Source organism: Priapulus caudatus, unplaced genomic scaffold (assembly GCF_000485595.1).
Source record: "Priapulus caudatus unplaced genomic scaffold, Priapulus_caudatus-5.0.1 Scaffold18, whole genome shotgun sequence".
In the NCBI taxonomy this organism is placed as follows: domain Eukaryota; kingdom Metazoa; phylum Priapulida; class Priapulimorpha; order Priapulimorphida; family Priapulidae; genus Priapulus; species Priapulus caudatus.
The window spans coordinates 25,811-34,376 of NW_014577079.1; the positions used below are offsets into that span (position 1 = coordinate 25,811).

Below are 8,566 nucleotides of genomic sequence, written 5' to 3' on the forward strand. Positions count from 1 at the left end.
TAATTTGACTCATGCGTCATTTTACTTGAGTAAAATAACTCACGTGTGCGCCGGGCTGTAGGTCTAACATTACCCATGGATTACTACTGCGTCATCGTTGCAGGGGAGTTTCAGAATGATAAAAGAATCAAATGCTTATCCAATCTATGGATCGGCTTGCTCTAGGCAAGTAAGGGTGAAATTTCCATCGAAGCGTGGACACCATAGAAAATGACTGAAAATGAGACAATTTTGCACCCAGAAAACTGCAGCGCATCACAGGCGTGTTCAACTACTATACACATGCAGCTCACAAGATCGTAATTATAAGTTAAAGTTTCACAAATCTGGTCTCGCCACATTTGAAGTTTTTATGAACCATTAGCACACCTGATGACAATGCAGTGTCCACCTGGCATGTTTCAATTTTGAGTAAACACCAACAAGAGCCGCAGAGCGTCTGGGCTCATCTGAGGTCTGTTGCTACGGTTATAAACGTAAAATTTAAGTCGTGCGTAGTGACACCTTTGTTAGGCGCAGATATGCAGATACGCAGTTGCGTACAAATCATTTCAGCAACCTTCAGCATTCTGCATACCTCCCAAATCCCATTGGTTGATACAAATCGAGTGCCTGAAACTCCTGTTTTATGGTGCATTGTGCATTGTAATGTTTAACCCTCCTCTTGAGGGTCAAAAGGTTATCCAACACTTACTCTTCGCATGTCAGCGGAAAGTACATTTCATGGTCCTTTCAATAAAGCCATAAAAATGGTAGGTCACCGCTGAAACAAAAAAGTTTTTCAATCACTCCGTCAGACCATGTCCTCAGAAAATGTCAAAAATCTGCCCTGTGCCCCATTGACCTTTGACCTGTGACCTCGCAATTTCGACAGTGATGGCTTTTCGCTACATAATGCTATACACCCGACTATCCAACGAGCCTAGGTCGAACCGTTTAGATTGCGCAGCAATCTGCATTCCTCCCTCTACTAAAGTTAAGGAGGGAATGTCTCCCTTCTATACACCTCTTGACCTTGACCCCATATCTTGAGCATCCAACCGTTGTTCGATACAGCCCCAACGTCCCAAACTTTTCGAATCCGTAGAGTCGAGCCGATTTAGAATTGTGCCGCAACTGTTGAACGGATGCACGCAGAAACCGCACGGATCGCACACGCACGGACGATCACGCGAACGTCTACAAGCTGAGCATCTGACATACGTCAGATGAGCTAAAAACACATTGTTCCAGTAACCTAGCTAGGTGCTGACGTTTTTACGCCGCGCAACGCGAGTTGTCAAGGAGGTAATGCAATCGCTCTCGGTGTGTGTTCGTGTTGTGTAGCCAGCAGCAAGGCCAGCTGTATACACACGCTCACGACTCAATCGATTCAGGCACAGCTCAGCCTTAGGGCGTCCAGTCAGCAGCAAGCCAGCACGCGCCAGCTGTTATAACACATGTATACATGTTACATCACGCTCGCGAGGTATGCACTCTCTTTGAGGGCCCTCTGTCTAGTTTACACCTGTGTCGAAAGTGTAACGACACGACCGTCACGCAACACAGCCACACACACACAGACAAACACACAAGGAGAGAGCAACGTAAAAACAACGTCGAAATGTCAACGTTAAAACACGTTCAAGTGTAGAGATGGTGTGGAACTTTACACACCACTCACGCAGAGCGCTGTTCAATCTCCACACGTAGACCAGAAAATATCCAAACACGTGTGATATGTTCCAAGACACAGATCACAGCATAACGAGCTAGCCCGCTACCGTGCGAGTCGGTCCTCCCCTGCAGCGTGCAGCATCGCACACGCAGCTGTGGAACGCGCTGCGGCCAGCGTCCACGGGCGGGCAGCGCGTTCCACACAGCGTGTCGGCAACGGCTCTGCGGCCGTCTATAGCAGCGAATAGCATGCCGTATACTATAAGGTTGGCCGTTCACACGGACGTTCCTTGGCGCATGGCCTAATGTAGCCCGCGCCAGATTTGCTCAAGCCGAGCGTTCACACGGTACGTTGTTGTCCCCGAGCCTGATTAGCCCACGCCAGATTTGACCGCCATCGAATAACGGTCGGACCAGCCCGAGCCTAATTTTAGCACCAGTTTTCGGCGAAACGGTAAGAGTGGTAGAATTGTTGAGCGGGTAGATACCGCGAGTGTCGAACGTGTATTCAACGAAATAAAGTCCAATAACAGTAAATAACAATTCGAAAAATTTGATCAGGATGCACGTTTTCAAGATTGATAATTGACTCCGGAATGAAGTAAAGACTCTGAACTCGACAGCAACGCCAGTCTCGCACCATACTGCCAAAGTATTCTGTGAGATATTTGTGCAATAAAAAATTATTGAATTTGAATTATTTGAATTGACGGACAGTAATCACTTGCGTATGTGTGAACGCTCCGACTCAAACCGCCCGAGCCAATTAGCGCGCATTTGCTCGCCTCAACCATGACCGGTGAACGCGACTTATATATAGTTAATCATAGTACGCGATCTGATCGCATACATCAAAGCCGGCCGCCGCCCAACACCATTCACAAGGCTCTGTTTATGATAGCCGCCCAGGCTCTATACGACTGTTTCCACGTTGAGGGAAAATATTTTGGAACTCTTTAGGTAATCAATGACAAGAGTCGAATATTTGAATATGTAGTAACGGCAGCGGTTCTTTGAATCTTTATTTTTTCTTAAAACCCATCAAAAGTGACCGCGAGTCCGCTACTCCCATTCGCATACAGTCGCATTTTTTTTCACTCCGAAATTGGAAGTGCGGGCGGGTGACGCCGAACCAAACTAATTTTTTAATCGGCCTAAGGTTTCTGCCATTTAAAAATATTTTTAATCAAATCAAATTACCCGTAATTAAATTTTACAATGGTACATTTTTTTATGCGACCATAAGGCTGTACATGCTTACACGCAGCCGGCACACAGCCCACACACAAACACATAAGAACGTGCACACACATTCTCCAGGGGCCGTGTACAGGATTTGTAGCCAAGGGGGTGGGAGGCTAACCCGTAACCAAACTTGCCGAGCACAGCGAAGGGGGGGTCCGGGGTCGCTCCCCAGAAAATTTTGAAATTAGACCCGCCTTAGATGCGTTTTCTGGCGGCGAGCAGGGGTGGGTCCAGACCCCTGGAACCACCACCCCCCACGGTAACACCGCCCCAGAGTGCAAAAGCACCCAAAACACGACAGCACGCCGCGCCTGGATACAATGCACAGTTTGCACACGCACAGCATGTCACAAGTACACAGCACCGTAAACGAAGGCAGTGCGCGCAATGCACACAGTCATCAGCTCAGGCACGCACTGCAATGCACTGCAGTACTGCAGGCCCGGCCCGCAGTACCTCGGTGAAGTTCAGGTCTACTGTGTACCCTTGGGGCCTTTGCGGTGCAAGCGCGAGCAAGCCCGGTGCTTGCGGGAAAGAAAGTCCGAAGATGCCCGATCGCGTTGCTCGGGTCGAGGCTTGCTGCTCGAGAGACAGTGCAGCACGCCGTCGACCGTGCGTGCGTGATCTGGAACATGCGCACGAGCGTCGGCAGGCCAGGCGGGCAGGACAGTTCGCCTCGCTCACCGACAGCTCGGCGTGTACGCAAAGTCGACGAGCCGTCGCCATCACGATCGGCGTGCACGCCGTGCAACACGCACCTGCCCAATGTCGGCCTCCCTCAAGGTTGGCCGGCAGAACCATCGCGCGGAGTAGGGGCTGCACGACGCCAGCACGACGCGGTGGCATGCGAAGCCTACGCCTCCCCGTGCGCAACGACCACAGTCGCAAACTTGGCCCGAGCCGCGCAGCGCCGTTCAATCTGTCCCGAGCCCCTCCTTCGGTACTCGGTTATGCTGACATGCATGCGCCCTCTGGCGGTCGCGCGGCCCGACAAGCGGGCACGCGCCGCAGTCGTGTCTTCGCGCGGCGCTCAGACAGAGACCGTTCGCACGGTCAATTCGCTGGAAGCCATGAGCGGTAGCTGAGCGACGACCGAAACGGAAGAGTTCGGTTCGTTGCAACCGACATGTTTTGGCGTGTGTAGCGTTGCAACGGATCAATTAGTCATTGTTACGATCGACGGGACCCGACGCCGTTCAACACACACTACGCGCAGGCGTTGGTTCATGAGCTTGCAATGAGAAATTCGCCGTGTCGAACAAACGTGGCATTGTCCTGTGATGCCAATAAATAACACGCTTATACTGCATATGGGAATTTGTGATGCCAAACTAGGTCCGTCCTTAAAGCCATCTGCAGTGAATGAAGTTGGGAGTCAGCCACCTTTACGATCGTTTGATGTTAACATCGGACTCGGTACAGCCAGCGACCTCAGGTGAATGTTATCGGCTGCCGCCATCCCTCCACACGAGCTGTTGTGATGCATATGCAGCGCGGACAGCGAGTAGTGCTGAGTCATCGTTCATGCATCGCTGTTGCATGTGCCAGCTGTAACTGTAACAGATCATGAAAAATGCGTATATGACCGTTACCAACAAAGAAATCAAAGGTGGCCATATTATCTGAGTGGTAAAGTGCCAGCAACATTTTGATGCCATAAAATAGTTGGGATCCTCTAAATTCCCAGTACTGGCGTGTAGCTTTACCCTGATTATGTTATTCGCCACATATTTTTCTTCATAGGGTGTGTAGCATATATGAAATATAAATTCGCAGCAGTATCATAGATCTTCAGATTCATGAAAATACCGTAACACCGCGATTCTGCTACTGTTTTAACAGCCAATATAAGTATCGTATATAATAAGTATTGTTATTATGTATATTTTTATTGATTTATTGGTGTTATCTAAGTATGCAGTGGGGGCACACATGCCAAGCATGACTAAGCACAAGTGCATGAACTAAGCACAAACGCACTTGCTCACAAGTTGTTTATGCCAGTAGTCAGAATGAAAAGGTCAATGACCTGTACTGCACCACAAAAAGTGACACAAAATGAGTGAGTGAGAACGAAGTCAGTTTATTGAGCAAGCCATCCGACGCAGTACATTATAGAACAAAAGAGTATATATGGAGAACTCCCATTATATACTCTTGATAATATGTGTAATTTTTATGTGAAAATAATAAATAATATTAGTAATAAATTATAAATAATTTATAAAACCAAAGTGAATCACAATTTGACGGTAGATGGCGCTATACCCGCTTTGATGTTTTTTTAGCATAAATCATTAATCGATAAAATAATATTAATAAAGTATAGAATCATCAATATTCATAGCAGGAAGTTTTGCATTAAAGATATTGTCAATTGAAATCTTGGTAAGAGAGCGAACCAGACAGTGTGACACCACAGACTGTTTTGTTATCTGCGTGTCGAGTCATAATATGGCTATATAATTTGGCCAACGCCCACGCGAATTTGCAAGATAATTTTTCCTTAAATATCAGAACCCTAAGCCCTTATTCATTCACCATACCAAAAATGAGCAAAATCCGGTTGACCTGAACTGATTAATGGTAATTCCATTTTTGGCACAAAAATTGCAGTGGCTACGAAAGGACGTCGACTGGCGTGCTCCAAAATAGGACGTTAATATGGGAGCATAGCAAGTAAACAACTATACCCCAATTTCAAAACATGTGGGTCAAACGTCCTGAGTTATCTTGACGCGTAGCCAAATTTGATGGTTGGACAGAGGACGGACGGACGACGGACGACGTAGCGACGACGCCATGCGCAATAGCTCAGCTTGACGATGTCAAGGTGAGCTAAAAAACTCATTGCTTGCCACACGAGTTTATGATCATGACCTATTAAAAAAATTAGATCTTAGCCACCAACTCCTTCGATAATCATCCAATATTATTGCAGTAAAAATGCCTGAAAAACTTAAAGTGAATTAAACGCACTCATGGTATAGTTCGCTCGATTTCGTCGTGTTCTATTCTTGATTTTTGAAAAAACGTGCAAAACCCAACCGAAATACAATTATCCTTCTAGGAGTTGGACATTCATCGATATATGCAACACACAAACACTTGACCGATACTTATATCGATACGTTCAACTGTTCATAATACACGTACAAACTTATGAATAAAGTCTATATCATTTGGTAGGTAATAATCTATTGAATCAGTAAACAAAAAGAAGCATGACAATGATTTGCAGTTTAATTAGCAGTTGTTTACTAAGCACTCAACACCAAACTGATTTGTGAAGCAAACTCACATAGATGGTAACAGGGCTACCGAGACAATTTTTTGAGGACGCAAAATTGAACTCAAATTTGTACAAGTTGTTATTTTGACTGGAAATCCTTACCCACCAACTGGCTAATGACACATGTAGTCATTATTCTGTATCCAAAAGACATAAGTTCTGTAAGCCCAACTGTACGTGTAATATTATTTTGTTTTTAGAGAAAAAGGTCATAGTATTGTTTTATTCTGAAAATTATTTAGTACGCAATTGCGTACTTTGCGTATAGGTAGCGTAGAGAGAGGGGGGAGGGGGGGGGGCGGGGGGGGCCCCTGGAAGATAGCTCAGTTTAAAAGGATAGTAGACTTCTAGGATTTAGCTGCATACAACTGTACTACTAGTACTACTGGAAACAATCGTCTTATCACCCACACGTATTTTGTTACAGATACCTAATTCTAATTGTTTATAATTAATCTAGCCATAAATACTAGTCGAAATTTGAACGGCGCCCATGCACACCCGCGACCGTGCCTGCCACCGCCGAAAAAGTTGACTATTTGGACCATTTATTTTGCCGTTACAGACGGAGGGCAATCACAAAGTGGCAATTAATATTTATACCTAATGCTAATTTAACCGAACGACATTCATTTTAGGGCAAATTTATCCATATTATAACTGAAACTATATGTCGTTTATAAGATATTACAATCCTTTTGCTTTTAAATTAATAAATAAGAAACACCCTCGGTCTGTAGCCCTTGACTGAAAAGTGGTTTTGTGCAATTTATCAGATCGTGCGCTTCGAGTGGCGCCACCGTCATTGTAATCAAACTGTAGTCGTTAGTTTTAAAACATTTTTTAATAATATTTCTAATGGTGATTGAACCATGAAACTTTTTATGTAGCGTAATGTTAACCTAAATTAACTGAAAATAACCCTAGAACCTAGAGTAAACTATCCCTTTAAGTTTATAGTTTGCTTGGTATCTTTCTCTTGTACGTATTGAATCGTGAAAGATTTATCATGATATGGATTGTATCACTAGTTAGATGTATCGTCCTACCCTTATTTGCTATTGACCAATGACAAGTAGTATATTAAATGGGTTTTAATTGAAATTCAACAAGCCAGTTCACCATTGTTGCATATAGTGCAAGACTGGGCCTTAGACAAGAATCAGATCAGTTTCTAGTTTTCTAGGGCAAAATACACTGGTCTACCATAGATATAGCCCATATTGAAAAACTTGGAATAGGGAAGACCATGGTTTTAAAGGCAAGAGGCTAGGTTTTAGTGTCTGCAAAAAAAGATCCCAATGCAGAATGCCCAAAAGAGCGAGTGGCCCTTTTACAAATGTAATCGCTATCGGTGTTCCAGCAGTGCAGGTCACTGCTTATAATAACACCCAAATATTTTCAAGTTGGAGTATGTGATAGTTTATGAGGTTTATGAGGTAGGTTATTCACTTTAATAAGTATTTACTAGATACTTGAGTTGAGATAAAGTGAGTAGGTATATGTTAAGAATGGTTTAGGCAACGTAATGCGTAGGATTTTGCAGTTTTCAGAATTAAAGGTCATGCCCCAAAGTTGAGGCCAACTATTAAACATAAGTAAGGATACCCTGCAGGGCTTCTTGACCACCCTTACTGCGAATTGTACCACAGGCACTTGGAACGTTTCAATACTAAAATGATGGTAAATAAACACGAAATGTATTTACTACCAGAGTCTTAATGTTTGTCTACACTCTTTCGCCTATTATTGCCGATAATTTCCTGTAAATGCCGTTGAAATGCTCCTCTGCAACACCTAAGTACACCGCACAGACGCCGCTGCATGTGCACAAACAACAAGAATAAAGACTTTTTACGAACACACTCTCAAGATTGGACACTCTCTTTATACGTGTACACCAATCTTTATTCTGGTTGTTTGTGCACAGCAGCGTGCGTGCGGTGTACTCATGACTCATGTGTTGCAGTGGAGCATATGAACGGCATTTACAGGAAGTTATCAGCAATAATAGGCGAAAGGGAGTAGAGAAACATACAGTCGACTTTGGTAGTAAATACATCTCGTGTTTATTTACTATAATTTTCCTACTGAAACGTTTCAAGTGCCTGTGAATCGTACGGGCTAAGTTAGGGTGGTCCATGGGCCCAAGGATATAAGAGCTGTTCACATTCTACTACAGTACTACTACTACTAGTACTAGTACTAGTGCTGAGAGGGTCTATGTCCCCCGGGATACTGCCGGAACGTACCCTGGGTACGGTCCGGTATACCGGAACGTACCCTGGTACTATCTAATATGCCGGACCGTACCTTGCCTACTCCACTAACGAGTCTAGGGAGTCGCCTACGCCTACTCCCTAACCCGAACCC

The 8,566-nt window shown here is 44.7% G+C and overlaps 1 protein-coding gene across 1 annotated transcript in view; it reads right to left on the reverse strand.

The window, feature by feature from the left end:
• LOC106811309 (kelch-like ECH-associated protein 1) overlaps positions 1–8,566 on the reverse strand; it is a 30,857-nt gene that overhangs the window by 18,860 nt on the left and 3,431 nt on the right. The window lies entirely within an intron of this gene.